The sequence below is a fragment of the Miscanthus floridulus genome, chromosome 1 (genome assembly GCF_019320115.1).
Source record: "Miscanthus floridulus cultivar M001 chromosome 1, ASM1932011v1, whole genome shotgun sequence".
In the NCBI taxonomy this organism is placed as follows: domain Eukaryota; kingdom Viridiplantae; phylum Streptophyta; class Magnoliopsida; order Poales; family Poaceae; genus Miscanthus; species Miscanthus floridulus.
In genome coordinates, this window is record NC_089580.1 from 64,157,302 (window position 1) to 64,176,478 (window position 19,177).

The 19,177-nt window shown below is 54.8% G+C and overlaps 1 pseudogene; it reads left to right on the forward strand.

Moving 5' to 3' along the window:
• LOC136457962 (alpha-galactosidase-like) overlaps positions 1-19,067 on the forward strand; it is a 41,275-nt pseudogene extending 22,208 nt beyond the window's left edge.
• The last annotated feature ends 110 nt before the right edge of the window (positions 19,068-19,177 follow it).

Consider the following 19,177-nt stretch of genomic DNA (forward strand, 5'->3'; position numbering starts at 1 on the left):
AAAAGAAGAAGGGTCGCCAGGGGAAGCAGGAAGTCCTTAAGGCTGGCCTAGTCATGGCCGCAGAGCGCAAAAATCCCCGAGGCCCTAGAGGCCCCGGGCTCTTCGACAACATGCTTAAGAAACCCTGCCCTTACCACCAGTGCCTAGTAAAGCATGCCCTCGAGGAGTGCACCATGCTCCGACATTACTACACCAAGCTCGGGCTCCCCGACAACGATGCCAAGAGGAGGGTCACCGACGACAGGGAGGACGACAAGGACGACGGGTTCCTCGAGGTGCACAATGCCTTCATGATCTTTGGCGGGCCTTCAGCATGCCTCACGGCATGCCAGCGGAATAGGGAGCACCAGGAGGTCTTATCGGTGAAGGTGGCCGCTCCCCGATACCTCAACTAGTCTCGGGAGGCGATCACCTTCGACCAGAACAACCATCTCGATTATATCCCAAACCCCGGGCAGTACCCACTTGTCGTCGACCCCATCATCGGCAACACCCAGCTCACTAAGGTATTGATGGACGGAGGCAGTGGCCTCAACATCCTCTATGCCAACACCCTAGAGCTCCTAGAGCTCGACCAGTCGCAGCTCCGGGGTGACGCCGCGCTTTTCCATGGCATTGTGCTAGGGAAACGCACGTGGCCCCTCGGGCGCATCGACCTACCCATCTACTTCAGTACTCCCTCCAACTACCACAAGGAGGTCCTCACCTTTGAGGTGGTTGGGTTCAAGGGAACCTACCACGCCATCCTGGGGTGGCCATGCTACGCCAAGTTCATGGCAGTCCCCAACTACACCTACCTCAAGCTCAAGATGCCGGGCCCCAACGGCATCATCACTATCGAGTCCACATACAAGCATGCATATGACTGCGATGTCGAGTGCATCGAGTACGCCGAGGCTATCATAGAGGCTGAGACCCTCATTGTCAACCTCGACCGACTCAGTAGCGAGGCGCCCGACTCCAAGCGTCGCGCCGAGACTTTCGAGCCCGCGAAGGCCGTCAAGCTCGTCCCGGTCGACCCCACCTACCCCAATGACCGAGCGCTGAGAATCAGCACCACCCTTGACATCAAATAGGAAGTCGTGCTCCCGGCTCACTTCGCCTCAGCCATTGGGGCCATCTTCCTCGACAACGACGCCAAGGGGAAGCGGAGGGACGAGGCCCCCGGGGCCTCGGCTCCCCACCTCCCCAAGAAAAAGAAGGGTCACCAGGGAAAGTAGGAAGTCCTTGAGGCCGGCCTAGTCATGGCCGTAGAGCGCAAGAATCCCCGAGGCCCCAGAGGCCCCGGGCTCTTCGATGACATGCTTAAGAAACCCTGTCCTTACCACCAGTGCCCGGTAAAGCAAGCCCTCGAGGAGTGCACCATGCTCCAGCATTACTATGCCAAGCTCGGGCTCCCCGACAATGATGCCAAGACGAGGGTCGCCGATGATAGGGACGACGACAAGGACGTCGGGTTCCCCGAGGTGCACAATGCCTTCATGATCTTTGGCGGGCCTTCAGCGTGCCTCACGGCATGCTAGCGGAACAGGGAGCGCTAGGAGGTCTTATTGGTGAAGGTGGCCACTCCCTGATACCTCAACTAGTCTCAGGAGGCGATCACCTTCGACCAAAACAACCATCCCGATTATGTCCCGAACCTCGGGCAGTACCCACTTATCGTCGACCCCATCATCGGCAACACTCGGCTCACTAAGGTATTGATGGACGGAGGCAGCGACCTCAACATCCTCTATGCCAACACCCTGGAGCTCCTAGAGCTCGACCAGTCGCAGCTCTGGGGTGACGCCATGCCATTCCACGGCATTGTGCCGAGGAAACGCACATGGCCCCTCGGGTGCATCAACCTACCTATCTGCTTCGGTACTCCCTCCAACTACTGCAAGGAGGTCCTCACCTTCAAGGTGGTTGGGTTCAAGGGAACCTACCACGCCATCCTAGGGTGGCCATGCTACGCCAAGTTCATGGCGGTCCCCAACTACACCTACCTCAAGCTCAAGATGCCAGGCCCCAATGGCATCATCACTATCGAGTCCACGTATGAGCATGCATACGACTATGATGTCAAGTGCATCGAGTACACTGAGGCTATCATAGAGGCCGAGACCCTCATTGTCAACCTCAACCAACTCGGTAGCGAGGCGCCTGACTCCAAGCATCGCACCAAGACTTTCGAGCCTGTGGAGGCCATCAAGCTTGTCCTGGTCGACCCCACCTGCCCCAACGACCGGGCACTAAGAATCAGCGCCACCCTTGACATCAAATAGGAAGCCGTGCTCTCAGCTCACTTTGCCTCGACCGTTGGGGCCATCTTCCCTGACAACGACGCCAAGGGGAAGCAGAGGGATGAGGCCCCCGGGGCCTCGGCTCCCCACCTCCCCAAGAAAAAGAAGAAGGGTCGCCAGGGGAAGCAGGAAGTCCTTGAGGCCAGCCTAGTCACAGCCACAGAGCGCAAGAATCCCTGAGGCCCCAGAGGCCCCGAGCTCTTCGATGACATGCTTAAGAAACCTTGCCCTTACCACTAGTGCCTGGTAAAGCATGCCCTCGAGGAGTGCACCATGCTCCGGCATTACTACGCCAAGCTTGGGCTCCCCGACAATGATGCCAAGAGGAGGGTCACCGATGACAGGGACGATGACAAGGACGATGGGTTCCCCGAGGTGCACAATGCCTTCATGATCTTCGGTGGGCCTTCAGCGTGCCTCATGGCATGCCAGCGAAACAGGGAGCGCTGGGAGGACTTATTGGTGAAGGTGGCCACTCCCCGATACCTCAACTGGTCTCGGGAGGCGATCACCTTCGACTAGAATGACCATCCCGATTATGTCCCAAACCCCGGGTAGTACCCACTTGTCGTTGACCCCATCATCGGCAACACCCGACTCACTAAGGTATTGATGGACGGAGGCAGTGGCCTCAACATCCTCTACGCCAACACCCTGGAGCTCCTAGAGCTCGACCAGTTGTAGCTCCGGGGTGACGCCGCGCCTTTCCACGGCATTGTGCAAGGGAAACACACATGGCCCCTCGGGCGCATCGACCTACCTGTCTGCTTCGGTACTCCCTCCAACTATCACAAGGAGGTCCTCACCTTCAAGGTGGTTGGGCTCAAGGGAACCTACCACGCCATCCTAGGGCGGCCATGCTATGCCAAGTTCATGGCGATCCCCAACTACACCTACCTCAAGCTCAAGATGTCGGGCCCCAATAGCATCATCACTATCGAGTCCACGTACGAGCATGCATACGACTGCGACATCGAGTGCATCGAGTACGCTGAGGCTATCGTAGAGGTCGAGACCCTCATTGTCAACCTCGACCGACTTGGTAGCGAGGCGCCCGACTCCAAGCGTCGTGCTGAGACTTTCTAGCCCGCGGAGGCCGTAAAGCTCATCCCAGTCGACCCCACCTGCCCCAACGACCGGGCGCTGAGAATCAGCACCACCCTCGACATCAAATAGGAAGCCGTGCTCATCGACTTTCTTTACGCGAATGCCGATATGTTCGCGTGGAGTCCCTCGAACTTGCCAAGCATACCGAGGGAGGTCGCCGAGCACGCCTTAGACATCTGGGCTGGCTCTAGGCTGATGAAGTAGCGCCTATGCCAATTCGATGAGGAAAAGCGCAGGGCCATCGGCGAGGAGGTGTAGAAGCTTTTTGCGGCTGGATTCATCAAAGAAGTATCTCATTTGGAGTGGTTAGCTAATCCTGTATTAGTTAAGAAGAAAAACGGGAAGTGGAGAACGTGTGTAGACTACACTAGTCTAAACAAAGCATGTCCAAAAGTCCCTTTCCCATTACCTCGAATCAACCAAATCATTGACTCCACTATGGGATGTGTGACACTATCCTTCCTGGATGCGTATTCTGGTTATCATCAGATCAAGGCGAAAGAGTCCGACTAGCTCGCGACTTCTTTCATCACACCATTTGGCATGTACTGCTATGTGACTATGCCGTTCGGCCTCAGAAATGCAGGGGCCACATACCAGCGGTGCATGACCCATGTCTTTGGCAAGCACATCGGGAAGACCATCGAGGCCTACGTGGACGACATCATGGTCAAGTCTAGGAAGGCTAGTGACCTCATCAGTGACTTGGAAATAGCCTTCGGATGCCTCAGGGAAAAGGGCATCAAGCTCAACCCCGAGAAATGTGTCTTCAGGGTCCCCCGAGGCATGCTCTTAGGATTTATAGTCTTAGAACGCGGCATCGAAGCAAACCTAGAGAAGGTCTTGGTCGTGACCAACATGGGACCGATCCAAGACCTTAAGGGAGTACAAAGGGTTATGGGATGCCTTGCAGCCCTGAGCCACTTCATCTCGCGCCTTGGCAAAAAAGGCTTGCCTCTGTACCGCCTCTTGAGGAAATCAGAATGTTTTTCTTGGACCCCTGAGGCCGAAGAAGCCCTCGCCAAACTCATGGCATTGCTCACCAATCCTCCCGTCCTAGTACCGCTGGCCAAGGGCGAGGCCCTCTTACTCTACGTCGCCACAATGACCCAAGTGGTCAGCGTGGCCGTAGTAGTCGAGAGGCAGGAGGAGGGGCATGTTCTACCCATCCAATGACCTATTTACTTCATTAGTGAAGTGCTCTCCAAGACCAAAACATGCTACCCCCATATCCAGAAACTGATCTACGCCGTGGTCTTGGCTCAACGCAAGCTGCGTCACTACTTCGAGTCCCACCAGATGACCGTGGTATCGTCTTTTCTCCTAGGAGAGATAATCCATAACCAGGAGGCCTCGGGTAGGATAGCCAAGTGGGTCGTCGAACTCATGGGGAAGCCCTATCTTTTGTGCCTCAGAAAGCAATCAAATCTTAGGTCTTGGCTGTTTTCGTGGCTTAGTGGACCGACACACAACTGCCACTTGCCCAAGTCTAGGTGGAATGCTAGACCATGTACTTCGATGGGTCCCTGATGAAGACTGGGGCGGTGTGGGTCTGCTCTTCATCTCACCCCTTGGAGTACACATATGCTACGTGATTCGGCTCCACTTCGCCGCCTCCAACAACATAGCGGAATACGAGGCCCTTGTCAATGGCTTGTAGATCGCCATCGAACTTGGAGTGTGGCGCCTCGACGTAAGGGGCGATTCGCAGCTCGTTGTCGATCAAGTGACGAAGGAGTCGAACTGCCATGACCCCAAAATGGAGGCATACTACAAGCTGGTATGTCGCCTTGAAGACAAGTTCGACGGTCTTGAACTCAACCACATCGCGCGTAAATTCAACAAGGCTGCGGATGAACTAGCAAAGATGGCGTCAGCACGGGCCCTGGTCCCCCAAACATCTTCGCCAGAGACCTCCACAAACCTTCCATTGACTGCACCTCGGTGGCAAGAGAGGGCCCAGCGGTTGAGCCCCCCACAGGGCTCGAGGCCCCCTCTATCGACGAGACTCCTTTGGCCGAGCCCAAGGTCATAGAAGTCAACACGGAGCCTCCCGAGGCCAACCAGGGCATGGACTGGCGAGTCCCGTTCCATGATTGCCTCGTCCGAGGAGAGCTTCCCATTGACAGGACTGAAGCCTGATGGCTTGCTCGGTGAGCCAAGACTTATGTTCTCAGCGACGATGAATTGTACAGGCAAAGCCCATCTGGCGTCCTCCAACGATGCATCACTACCGAGGTAGGTCGAGCCCTACTTTGGGACTTGCATGTGGTAGCCTACGGGCACCATGCAGCACCTCGGACGCTCATTGAAAACGCCTTTTGCCAAGGGTTCTACTGGCCAACGGCTGTTGCTGACGCCACCAAGCTAGTACGCTCCTGCAAGGGATGCCAGTACTATGCACGACAGACGCATCTCCCGGCCCAAGCTCTCCAAACCATCCCCATCACATGGCCATTTGCTGTGTGGGGGCTCGACATGGTTGGGCCTCTACAGAAGGCCCCTGGGGGCTTCACCCATCTGCTGGTAGCAATCGATAAGTTCTCCAAGTGGATCAAAGCTCGTCCGATCAATTGAATCAAGTCTAAGCAAGCGGTACTGTTCTTCACTGATATCATCCATAGGTTTGGGGTTCCAAACACCATCATCACCGACAATAGGATGTAGTTCACTAGCCACAAGTTTCTGACGTTCTGCGATGACCACCACATCTGTGTGGCTTGGTCGGCCGTAGGACATCCTAGGACAAATGGCCAAGTAGAGCGTGCCAACAGCATGATCCTATAAGGCCTTAAGTCAAGAATATACAACCGGCCGATTGAAGAAATTTGGCAAGAAATGGCTTGCCGAACTCCCATCGGTCATCTGGAGCCTGAGAAACACCCCTAGCCGAGCCACAGGGTTCACACCGTTCTTCCTGGTCTACAGAGCCGAGGCCATCCTCCCCACTGACTTAGAATACGGTTCCCCGAGGCTACAGAACTACAACGAGCAAAGTAACCGCACCGCCCGCAAGGACGCCCTCGACCAACTAGAGGAAGCCTAAGACATTGTGCTGCTACATTCGGCCAAGTACCAGCAAGCCCTATGACGCTATCAAGCCCGACGCATTTGAAGCTGAGACCTAAAAGTGCACGACCTGGTGCTGAGGCTAAGGCAGAGCAACAAGGGCCGCCACAAGCTGACCCCACCATGGGAAGGACCGTACATCATCGCCCAAGTGCTGAAGCCTAGGACCTACAAGCTAGCCAATGAGAAGGGCGAAATCCTCACCAACGCTTGGAACATAGAACAGCTACATTGCTTTTACCCTTAAATTTCCAAGCATCGTATACATTGTTTCTCAAAATACAATTAAGAAGTGTTCTTTAGTTGTTCCAATTTTTCGAGAAACCCCTCGGGCCCATCAAGGGCCTCAGCGATATGATAACTCTATTAGGGAGACTCGACTCTGCCTCTGTAGAGGTGCCACTGTGGGGCTCGAACAAGACACAGCTCTGCCTCTGCAGAACCGAGCCTCCCTCAGGGGCTAGAAGGGGGGACTCCCCCCTAAGTCCCATGCACCATTTTTTATTTATTTTTCGAAAAAATTTCTATGCCAAACTCTCTAGTGTGCTCTAAGGACCAAAAGACTGTCTTAAGGCCAAAAGGCTGGCTGAGTCACGAGACGGCCTACGCCTCTGGGCTACGGCACTCCCTCACCACCTTTTGCCCGAGGAATAGCTTAGGCTCTGAGGAAGTTTTTTGTAAGAGATTTGTTTAGAAACGAGACAGAGGGCAGAGGCTTGGAAATACAATAAAAAACGATTAAGAAGCATAGACGCATGAGTACTTTAAAAAGGCCTCAACGGCCAACAGCGTTGTGATACGGTAACGTAATCCCTAATTTATTTACATGGCCTCTTGGGCCTAGGTCAAGGCTCAAGGTCTCCAGCATCGGTGAATGGCGTGGGAGGGACCACCTCCTCTTCGAACAGCTTGGCCAGCGCCATGTCGGGGCCCTCAGCTGCCTCCATCAGCTTTGTGACCTCCTCGTCGGCCTCCTCATCATCCTATGGCAAGACATAGCCATCACTGACGGCCTTGAGGTCAATGCCAGCATAGTGCGAGGAGACAACAGCCAGGGCGCGCTTGATGCCTACGTATAGCGCCCCCCGAAGTCGCTCATGCACTTGGTTGCTCAACACGACCAAGCGGCTCCTAAGGGAGCTACCCGACTGGGCCCCCTCAACCTCTAGGGCCTCGCACATGGTACGGGCAGCACTCTGCAGCGCGTTGTGCTCCCCGATCTCAGCCTTGAGCACCGCCTACACTGCGACAGAGGCCTCGGCTGCCCAGGTGACCTCCTTCTCCAACTCTGTGCCAAAACAAACAGAATGGGGTTAAGCGCAAAGGAAAACGAGCCAAATAGGGGTAGAGGCCTATGGGACTCACCCTCGACTTTCTCTTCCCAGCGCTGGGCCTCGATCCGAGAGGCCTTGGCTTTCTCCTTCCAGCGTTGGGTCTCGACCTGAGAGGCCTCGGCTTTCTCCTTCTAGCCCTGGACCTCAACCCAAGAAGCCTCGGCCGCCCTAGAAGCCTCTTGCTCTAGCTCTACATCACACCAGGGAGTTAGGAGTAGAACGCAAGAAAAACAAGTAAAACAAGGGGAACAGGACTCACCCTCGACCTTTCCCTTCCATACCACAGCCTCGGTCCGAGAGGCCTCGGCCACCTTGAGGGCCTCTGCTAGGGCGCCTTTCATCAGTAGGTGCACACCCTGCTCTGCCCCCAGCTGCTTAGCGAGGGCCTTGGCAGAGGCTATCGCCTCTTTGGCCTGGGACCTAAAGGTGTCCCGATCACCGACCATGCGAGTCAGCTCCTCCTCTAGCTCCTTGACCTACGCTGCCAAAGGCGCGACCTGCTCCTAAGCCGTGGCCACCTTGGCCTTCATATCGACACAGCGAAGGCGGAGGTCCTCCACCTCCGCGCTCTGCATTGACAAAAGCTCATTGGTGTTGGCGAGCAAGCCCTTCTGCCACTAGAGCTGGTCCTAGACATCCCTCTCCCATCGGAGGAACAATGACTTCCTGAGGGACCGGGTCTCGAGCTCCTAGATAAGCAAAATAGGGGTCATTCACTGCGAGAAAACCCGGAAAAAGATGACACCACACGAGAAAAGAAGGCGTGAACCTAGGTGACCCTAGGTAGATCATCGGCCACGATGGACAGTGCTGTCTGCAGCGATTGCTCCACCAGCTAGCGGTATTGCTCGAAGGTGTCCCAACGCCCCCTTGGCCGTGTCCTCGAGGACGAATAGAGGCTCTCCCTCAGGGTCGTCCTAGCTCTGCCACATGACACGCGGGTCATCCCACCCATGGGGTTCAGATCGTACCTATACGAGGGCCAAGCTTCCCTCGCCAGAGGTTAGAGCCGGCTGCTCCACAGCACCAGCCACCTCGGCATCGACCACCTCCTTCGCTCGGGAAGTATCGTCGGAAGAGATCGAATGGACCTCCACTTCCCGGGCGCTCTCCTGCAATGGCGGTGGGCCTTGGACTGGTGGCGGTATTGAGGCTTGCCCCACCTCCACCTCCACTTCTTGGGCCACTGGCTTCACCGCGCTCCCGCTGGCTCCTGCCACCCCAGCCTCGGTGGTCTTGGGGGCTCTGGTCCCTACCACTTTGGCCTCGGTGGACCTGGGCGCCCCGGCCTCTGTCGCCTTAGCCTCAGAAGTCCGGGGGGGCTCTGTCTCACCCTTGGTGGCCTCGGCAACTGAGGGCGCCTCGGCCCCATCTAACTCACGGGCCTTGGCCTGGCGAGGCGTAGGCATTTCCTCCTCCGCTCGCTCCGTGGCTACCCCAGCAGCCTCCCCCTGGGTGACCAGCTCCTTTGGGTCGGCCCTTACCGACGCCACGCCACACTGTACGGTGGCCTACGCCTCCACCACCTATTGAGCGGTGGAGCCCATGCTCACCTTGAGTGACTTGCACGGTGCCAGGGCAGGCACTTCTGCCTAATGCTTCCGGCTGAAGGCAGAACACCCACTTGGTCAGCATATGACCATAAAGTGAGCGGGAGACGATACGAACTCCGCTAAAAAAACACTCACCTCGAGCAGGGGTGCAACTGCTTCGGCACTACGACCTGCCTCTACAACGGCGGTGGTGGCACGGCCTCCGTATCCGTTGGTGCCGGCCGGCCCTTGCCGGACTCCGGCACCCCCTCGGTCCTCTACGAGGGCAGATGCGTCGCCCCCGCCGCCACCTGCTCCACCTCTGCCACTGAGCCCACTGGGCTGACGGCAAGCTTTCCTAATGCCCGTGCCTCTGGCGTGTCGGCCTTGGCCTTAGGGCAGGCGGTCGTTGGCCTCGAGGCATCCTCTCCTCCTCCTCCTAGAAGTGCCGGGCTACTCGCCAATGCCCTGAGCACTGTCCCCTCAATGTCGGGGAGATAGTCTAGGGGACCCCACCCCACCTCGCTCCCATCCTCTTTGCCTAAAGAGTCCATCGACAGCGACGGTGACGGAGATGCCTCCACCGGGAGACCGTCCTACCTCTGCTGCTGGCGGTGCTTCTCGAGCTCCTCATGCTCGAGGATCTTCCTCTTGCGCTTTGCCCCCGTGGCGTCCTTCCGCTTCTTCTGCGCCTCGGCGTGTGCCTAGTTCGCCGCCCACCGCCCTACGTCCTCAGGAATGGGCAGCGGGGAGGCTCGCATGTCTCTCATCCCCTATAGGAACGATGAACACAAATAAGGGACCGGAAAACGGTGAGGAACAAGGAGGCCTCGGGGGCCATAGCAGCGTGTGACTTACTAGAGAAAGGTACCCCCGTGATGGGTGCATCACGAACAGGGTCAGACCACCGATCTTCAGCTGCCCCTCCACTGTCTCTCTCACCCGATGAAGAATCTCCTCATCGGAGTGGGCAGAGGCGGACATCCGGATGCCCTCGATTGGCTCATCCAGTCTCATCTCGAACAGGCGCCGTTGCCGAGCCATCAGCGGCAGCACCCTTTGGTGGTGGAAGGCCACCACAACCACAGCCGCCGTGAGGCCACAGCCACATAGCCTCTCTAGTCCCTCTAGGAGCGGCTGCAACTTGGGCTAATCCTCCTTCAGGATGCCATACCTCCACTTCTTTGGCTGCCTCTCCATGACCCGCCCGGTGTAGGGGGGAAGTCTGCCATCATTGTTGTGGAGGTAGAACCAGCTGGTGTACCAGCGGTGATTGGTTGATGCGAGCTAGGCCGAGATGTAAAGGTGCTGCCGGTCCTGGAGCACTTGGAGAGTGCAGCCACCAGCCCTCACTGCCTTCCTCGTGCCCGTTGTGCCCGTCGGCTTGGTGGTATGCCCCGCCCGAAAGAGGTGGAGCCACAGCTCCCAATGGGGGGCAATCCCCAAGTACCCCTCGCAGACGGCGACAAAGATGGCCGCCTACGTGATGTAGTTGGGGTTGAAGTTGTGGAGCTCCATGCCATAGTAGGGCGGGAGCGCCTACATGAACTGGTCCACCGGCAGGCCGAGACCGCGCTCATGAAATCACACGAAGATCATGATGTAGCCATCGCGTGGCCTCGGCTCCGACTCGCCCGACGGAGCAACCCACTCCGGCCTGTTGGGGTTAGTAACTAGACGGAGAAGGCTTTCATCGACGAGCAACTGGAGCGTCTCCATGGATATGTCGGACCGACCCCAAGCATCCGCCTCGATGACAATAGCACTGGCCATGAGTGCGGTGGAGAATGCGAATACGATGGTAAGCCTCTCTTTGCCTTGCCCTCCTCCCTTCTTCTCCCCGGTGCTCTTTGTTCCTAGCAACGGCTCAAGGGCGGCAAAGGCGAATGCAGGCGAGGTAAGGAGGGGAGGGGTGAGGCTCACCATGTATTTATGTAGGAAGGGGGCGAAACAGGCGGGCGACGAAATTGGGGAAGTTTCCGTCAAATCCGGCATAGTTAATCCAGATCCGATTTAACCGCCCATGCACCCACCTTTTCCTTATTAATCGCGTGAACAGTTATGTCCCATCCACTAATAGAGCGTCGCGTCCGACCACAGCAGTGGTAGGCGCCATTCCTCCTCCTTGAGAAAATTGCCTCAAAAGGCGCACCTGTCGTTGTCAAGCCGATGGGGGGAATATCCCCCACCTGATTCCTTTTAGACGAAGGAACTGGGCACCGAGCCTGTTACGGTCTAGGGGTTCAAAGGCTGGGCCCCTGAGGGTTTTGACAGCTGCCCCAGGGCAACAGAGTCAGGGATGACCACGGGTGAGGCCATACGGGGCTGAGGCCCAAGCAAGCAAAATGCTTGGGATGCCCTAAGTCATGTCTGAGACTAGCAGGGAGGTCTCTGAATGGGATCCCGCCGTAGGGAGACACCGAGCCACCGGGGCCCATCGAACGGCCCCGGCACCCACTAGAGAAGCCCTTTGGTACTCTTGGAGTGCGTCTCTGGACCGCTAGCCGACCCCTATTGAATGGGGCATGGGCCTCCACTCAGACTTACCGGATAACAGCTCACCAGAAGTGTCACCGCTCGCGCCCACCAAGGGTAGCCTAGCATATTCTACCCCTCCTTCTGAACAAAAAGGATGCGCGAGGGTCGCACAGAAAGCCAGGGGAACCCCTTATGGCACTCTCGCTCCATGCAGAGGCTAGGGGGCTCTTCCTGCAAACTTGCCGAGACCCAGTGACCTAGGCTCGCACGCGAGGGCTCGGCAAACAACCCCTCTTTCCGAACGAAAAGGATGCGCAAGGGTCGCACAAAAAGCCAGGGGAACCCCTGAAGGCACTCTCGCTTCGTGCAGAGGCTAGGGGGCTCTTCCTACAAACTTGTCGAGACCTAGTGACCTAGGCTCGCACATGAGGGCTCGACAAATAACCCCTCCTTTTGAACGAAAAGGATGCACGAGGGTCGCACAAAAAGCCAGGGGAACCCCTAACAGCCCTCTCGCTCCGTGCAGAGGCTAGGGGGCTCTTCCTGCAAACATGCCAAGACCCAGCGACCCAGGCTCGCACTCGAGGGCTTGGCAAACAACCCCTCTGTCCGAACGAAAAGGACGTGCGAGGGTCGCACGAAAAGCCAGGGGAACCCCTAATCGCCCTCTCGTTCCGCACAGAGGCTCGGGGGCTCTTCCTACAACCAGGTCAAAGACAAGCAACCCAAACCCATAGGGAAAATGCGATAAAGGGTATCAAGCCCGTTACGGTCTAGGGGTTTGAAGGCTGGGCCCCCAAAGGTTTTAACAGCTGCCCTAGGGCAACAGAGTCAGGGATGACTATGGGCGAGCCCATACATGGCCGAGGCCTAAGCAAGCAACTACTCAGGACGCCCTAAGTCGTGTCCGAGATCGGCAGGGAGGTCTCCGAATGGGATCCCACCATAGGGAGGCATCAAGCCACCGAGGCCCATCGAACGACCCTGGCACCCACTAGAGAAGCCCTCTGGTACTTTTGGAGCGTGTCTCTGAACTGCTAGCCGACCCCTATCGAATGGGGCATGGGCCTCCACTCAGACTTACCCGATAATAGCTCACCGGAGGTGTCACCACTCGCGCCCACCGAGGGTAGCATAGCACCCTCCACCCCTCCTTCCGAACGAAAAGGATGCATGAGGGCCATATAAAAAAGACAGGGGAACCCCTGATCGCCCCCTTGCTTTGAGCAGAGGCTCAGGGGCCCTTCCTGCAACCAAACCGAGGCTCAGCGACCCAAACTCGCACTCATGGGCTCGGCAAACGCAATAAAACCCCTCGCACGATGTAAGAAAAGCCCCTGAAGGAATCAATTCATTCCTCCAGGGTCTCGAGGGCTACACCGAGGCCTCCAGTACGAAACACCATCAGGAGCTACCATGAGCTGAATCTCGTCAAAACCTCAGGGAGAGCGCTCACACTCTCCCTGAGGTTCGGGGGCTACTGTCGGGTACCATAGAAAGAGGTCCCCTAAGCAACAACCGAAAAAATTGCTTAGACCCCATCAAAATCAATGCCAAGAGACAAACTATTGGCCAACCCCTGGCCTTGACCGAGTCCACCGACTCTCTGCCTTGCTCAAGGCCTCGCACGAGAGGCCTCAGATGGTCTACCGATTTTCCGCCTCGCTCAAGGCCTCGCACGAAAGGCCTCGGACAGGGAACCAATTCTCCGTCTTGCCCGAGGCCCCGCGCGTAAAGCCTCGGACAAGATGCCGATTCTCCATCTCGCTCAAGGCTAGCTCGGCTATAACCCCGTCGCCTCTGCCTCGACCGATCTCCCCAACAGAGCGTCGCGTCTAATTAATGCGACCAACCACTCCCGCAACATCAGACGGAGGACTACTCGACACAGCAGAGTAGCCGATGAGACAGGAAGTCGCATCAGCACCATACCGTCTAGGATAGGACAGGATAGGGCAGGGGTTACTGGCCGCTGTGCTTGGTACTATGTCCACGATCGGCGCCCGCACTACACTATGCTACCTAACCCCTGCACCAGGAACAACACTGCATGGGGAGTCAAGTCCGAGTCACTATAGCCTCGGAATCAGTGTACAGGACCAACTACTCCCTCCATGCCTCAGTAATCTACTTTAGGGTCTTGGCAACCTTAGGATTCGCGCCCGTCGAGCCCCCCACGATGGCTCGGCCTCGGCACCAACTGAGCCTCGGCTCTTCACGCGGTCAACACACAGCGACCGGCGCGTCGCCCACTAGGCCCTGTGTCAAGCTATCACTGGAGCTCCCACGTCGCACAAGATCAGACGTGACTGGCATGTTGCTCCAGCACTCCAAGGGCAGGACCACTCCATCAACCATGCCACCATAGTAATAGGCTACAGGGCTCGAACTACCGCCTCTGTTCACACGACGCCATGTAGCTAACACATGTATCACCCCTGTCCCCCTTCAACTATAAAAGGGAGAGACCGGGGTCATTTCTAAGGACAAGGGACAGACTTACTCTCACGCTCACAGATACTCAGGCATAAACGAGTTCACGAGATAGACGAACACGAACACAGACTCACTCACTCGCGCAAGCGACACTCTATAATACACACGCTCCCTCGCTGCCTAAGATCAACATCTCAAGCAATTAGCATCACTCCACGCCGAGACCTGGGTCTAGCTCCCTCTCTCGCCCTGCTTGTAACCCCCTACTACAAGCATTTCAGTGCAAGGAATATAAGATCAATCTCTCAGATTGGACGTAGGGCACCTATTGCTCGAACCAGTATAAACCTTGTGTCTCTTTGCATCACCATCTAGGATTAGGGGCATGCAGTACATTTTCACTAGTTGGTTGAGGGCCCGCTGGTCCAAAACACTGACACTAATCTAAAGAAACATCACCAGAAACATTCCCCAAAAGACCACGACAAACAAGAGTGGATAACTGGGAACCACATAAATGTCCCAATCGATGATGCCACTGAGCAAAAGATGAAGAAGCCGATGTAGGAGAAGCAGAGCCCACAAGACTGGCAGAGGCAGCGGAAGGAAGACGAAGCCAGTCAAGTTCCCAAAGACGCTGAGAATCATGGCGACGAGGGCCAGTACCAACTAGGAGACCCGTGCTGAGATCCTAGACATGACAAGAGTCAGAATCAAAAATAACACGACAACCATGATCAGTGAGGTGGCTAGTGGAAATAAGTTGCATGGTCAAATTAGGGACATATGAAATAGTAGGAACATGAAAAGAGGAGGACAAAAGAGTGCCATGTCCAAGAATAGGGAGAGCTGAGCCATCGGTAGTCTGAACAGTGAGTAGAAGGAGGATGAATGGAAGAAAGAGTGGTACAATCAGAGGTCATGTGAAAAGAAGCACCAGAATCAAGAATCCATGGCAAAGTACCTGAAGTGAACGGTGGTTCCCTAGTGGAAGACTGTGAGGCAGCAGCAAAAACCAAAGGTGCAGAGACTGGGGTGACAGAATTAGCAGCTCCAGCAGGCACAGAGGGAACTAGCCGACGAAGCAACATAAGTATCTCCTGTGTCTCAGAACCAGTCAAGCTGCCCAAAGAGGGTCCAGCAGTAGAACAATCAGAACCCTGTGAGGAATGACCACCTCGATGTGAATGAGCCTTTTCCTTCTTCTTCTTCTTATAACAATAATCTTCAACATGTCCATCTTTTTCACAGTAGTTGCAGTGAAGTCCACCAGTACTACCACTCCTAGAGGAGGACACTGCTGATGAAGGTGCTGTAGGGAGGGTGTAGGACGTCTAGAAGTTGTCATGGATGGAGGTGCAGAGCGAACAGCCAGCACTGACAAGGCAGCTGACTGCAGCAAGCTAGCAAAACAAAGACGGATCTCTTCATTCCGAACAGTAGCAAGAGCATCCATCAGGGACACACAGGGTTCACGAGCTAGTAACTGGGCATGAAGAGGCTCAAACTCAACACGAAGACAAGTCAAAAAATCATAGATGCGCCGAAGCTCAAGGTGGCTCTGTTGCTTCCTACAGGACTCACAAGTGGCAGGGGATGGCTGAGGACTCAGAGTGTCAAGCTCACGCCACACACTAGAGAGCTGGTTAAAGAACTCCTCAATTGTAGCATCACCCTGTTGCAACTACTCTTGGCGTAAAGCCGCAATGTATGTGGACTGACCAGAGGGCTCATAACGCTGGCAAAGAAAAGCCCACGTCTGAGAAGCATAGTCAAGCTCTACAATATTGGCAGTCAAATGTTCCTCCATGCTAGCAGTTAGAACAGCACCTGCACGAGCATCCTCATCCAACCAAGTCTAATATGCGGCAAACTGAGACATGTATGAGGCCATATCATCATTATATTCATCACGCAATTTCTTCTTATCATCGTATGAAGTTACAGGAGGAAAGACTGGCTGCACAGGAGGAGTGGGTAAAGGTGGACATGGTAGTTCACCAGTGAGAAAATCCCAAAGCCGTAGACCACGCATATGCCAACGCATGCGAGAAACCCAAACACGATAATCAGTGCCATTGAAAATCACTGGACATCGTGGAATCTGACCCCCACTAGACTAAGAAAGCAGACCAGCAACCGGTTGAGGATCTGAACTTGAAGCCATCCTAGTTCAGCCATCCTAGTTCATAGTGCAAAGAGAACCAAACCAAAAGGGGGGGGGGGACGGAGCTCTCCTCTGCTCCAAGCGAAAGCAGAGCAGAGCAGAGGGCCGCACCTGGTTCCCTGAGCGAAGCAGAGCAGGGGCGGCTTCAACTAGAGGGCCGCGCCCAGCGTGGGGAGGGGCAGTAGGCGGTAGCCAGGGGAGGTGCGGTGTCCACCGGAGGCCGCGGCCAGCCGGTAGCAGGCCGGAGCGAGCACACGCGCACGCGCGACCGCCCGACGGCTGAGGCTGGCGCACGCGCGGCCTCGCCCGATGGCTACGGCTGGGCAGCACCAGCAGCTGCGGTGGCACGCAGGCAGCCGCGGGCCGCGACGGATAGGTGCGATGGCACGGAAGAGAAGCAGCAGCTACGGTTCGCGACGGCATGCGGATGGTGCACGAACGAGCACGCGAACGAGCGCGGCTGTTGGTTGGTGGTGGTAGTGGTAGTGGTAGTGGTATACGTGGTAGTGGTGGTGGTGGTGGTGGTAGTGGTGGTAGTGGTGGTAGTGGTAGTAGTGGTAGTAGTGGTAGGAAATAGCAAAGACACCTATACATCTATATCTAACAGTTGACATTACAGGATGCTATACTTACTAAAGACAACTTAATCAAAACAAAGTGGAAGGGTAGTACTGCATGTGTGCTCTGTCAAGAGTCTGAATCGGTGAATCACTTGATGTTTGAGTGCCCTGTGGTCAAATATGTTTGGAGTATGTTGGCCTTCAGTTTTGGGGCGACGGTTAGACAAAACTCCTTTACACAATTCTGGTTATGGATTCATCGATTCTTACCTGGTGGTAAATAGGTGTATTTTGCTGGCTTAGCTGCTGTTTGTTGGTCCATTTGGAAGACTAGAAACAGCGTGTGCTTTGAAGGAAAACGAGTGAAGACTCCACAACAACAACAACATAGTCTTTCAGTCCCAAGCAAGTTGGGGTAGGCTAGAGTTGAAACCCACCAAGAGCCCCAAGTCACGGTTCAGGCACTTCAATAGCTGCTTTTCAAGTACTACTATTCAAACATAGATCTCTAGATATATCCCAAGCTTTCAAATCTCTTTTTATTGTCTCCCCCTATGTCAATTTCGGTCTTCCTCTACCTTTCCTCATATTATTAGTTTGGCTTAGGACTCCACAATGCACTGGTGCCTCTGGAGGTCTCATTTGGATATGGCCAAACCACCTCAACCGATGTTGGATAAGTTTTTCTTCAATTGGTGCTACCTCTAGGCAATCATGTATATCATCGTTCCGAACTCGGTCCATTCTTGTATGACCGCAAATCCATCGCAACATACGCATTTCTGCAACACTCAGTTGTTGAACATGTCGAATCTTTGTAGGCCAACATTCTGCTCCATACAACATAGCCGGTCTATTCGCCGTTCTATAGAACTTGCCTTTTAATTTTTGTGGTACCCTCTTGTCACAGAGAATGCTAGAAGCTTGTCGCCACTTGATCCACCCTGCTTTGATTCTATGGCTAACGTCCGCATCAATATCTCCATCCCTCTGTAGCATCGATCGATCCCAGATACCGAAAGGTATCCTTCTTAGGTACTACTTGACCTTCCAAACTCACATCTCCCTTCTCCTGTACAACTCCGCCAAAGTCACATCTCATGTATTCGGTTTTAGTTCTGCTCAATCTAAAACCTTTAGATTCAAGGGTCTGCCACCATAACTCTAGTTTCCTATTTACTCCCGCCTGACTTTCGTTCACTAACACTACATCATCAGCGAACAACATACACTAAGGGATATCCTCTTGTATGTTCCTAGTAACCTCATCCATTACCGAGACAAAGAGATATGGGCTTAAGACTGACCCTTTATTTGCCTAATGTGTTCAACGCTGACTTATTGGGCAAGTCTGCAGAAGGGCTCAGTTGCAGAGCAAATGGAACACGGTGCAGAAACTATCAAGAGGACGGCGCTGCAGTTTCATCGTCATGAATGCATGGATGGGAGTGACAACCGTATGGCAATCGTCTGAAGCTCGCAATCTAAACTTCGATTCACTTTTTGCTAGGATACTGGGTGCAGCCGGAGTGCTGTTAAAAATGTCTGCCGCTTGTGGCATGTAATAATCTCTAGTGTACTGAATGTTGAACTAGGCGTGCTGAGTGAACAGCTAACGTTCGCGCTGTGATTTTGGCTACGTAGGTCTGATCTGCACTTTGGCTGAACCCTGTGTGTTCATACCAAAGGTGCACGTTTCGTTTGATAGCTCTTTAAGTGTTTCGTAGTACACAAACTCTTGTAATTTCGTTGCTTTCGAGTAATGAAATTCGGCTCTTTTGCCGTTGTGGAAAAAAAATATCATAAACATGTAATGAAGGTTGGTGTTCAGACTTGAGATTTCATATTCCATTTTGTTGTGCAGCACTCATCATTCTCGGCTCAGGGCCAGTTATCAGCTTCAGTGGCACCTCACGACTGCAAGATGTATGTCCTGACGCCAAATTAACTTAGAAGACAAGAGCAGATTCCATAGTGTGGGATGCAACCATTCGATCAAGATTCAGGAAAAAGAGTATGCAGGCAAGGATTCCAAGAGAAGGAAATGAGATATCATTTAGTTATACTGGACAGGAGTGTTATGGGGGAATAATTTATAATCTAAGGTGCTGTCAAATGTCAGTGCCTGTATTACTGAGGCCCTTTTTGGCAGGGTTTCACCGGCTCCGGCTCCCGGTACCGTAGCAGTACTGTACCACGGATTGTAGCA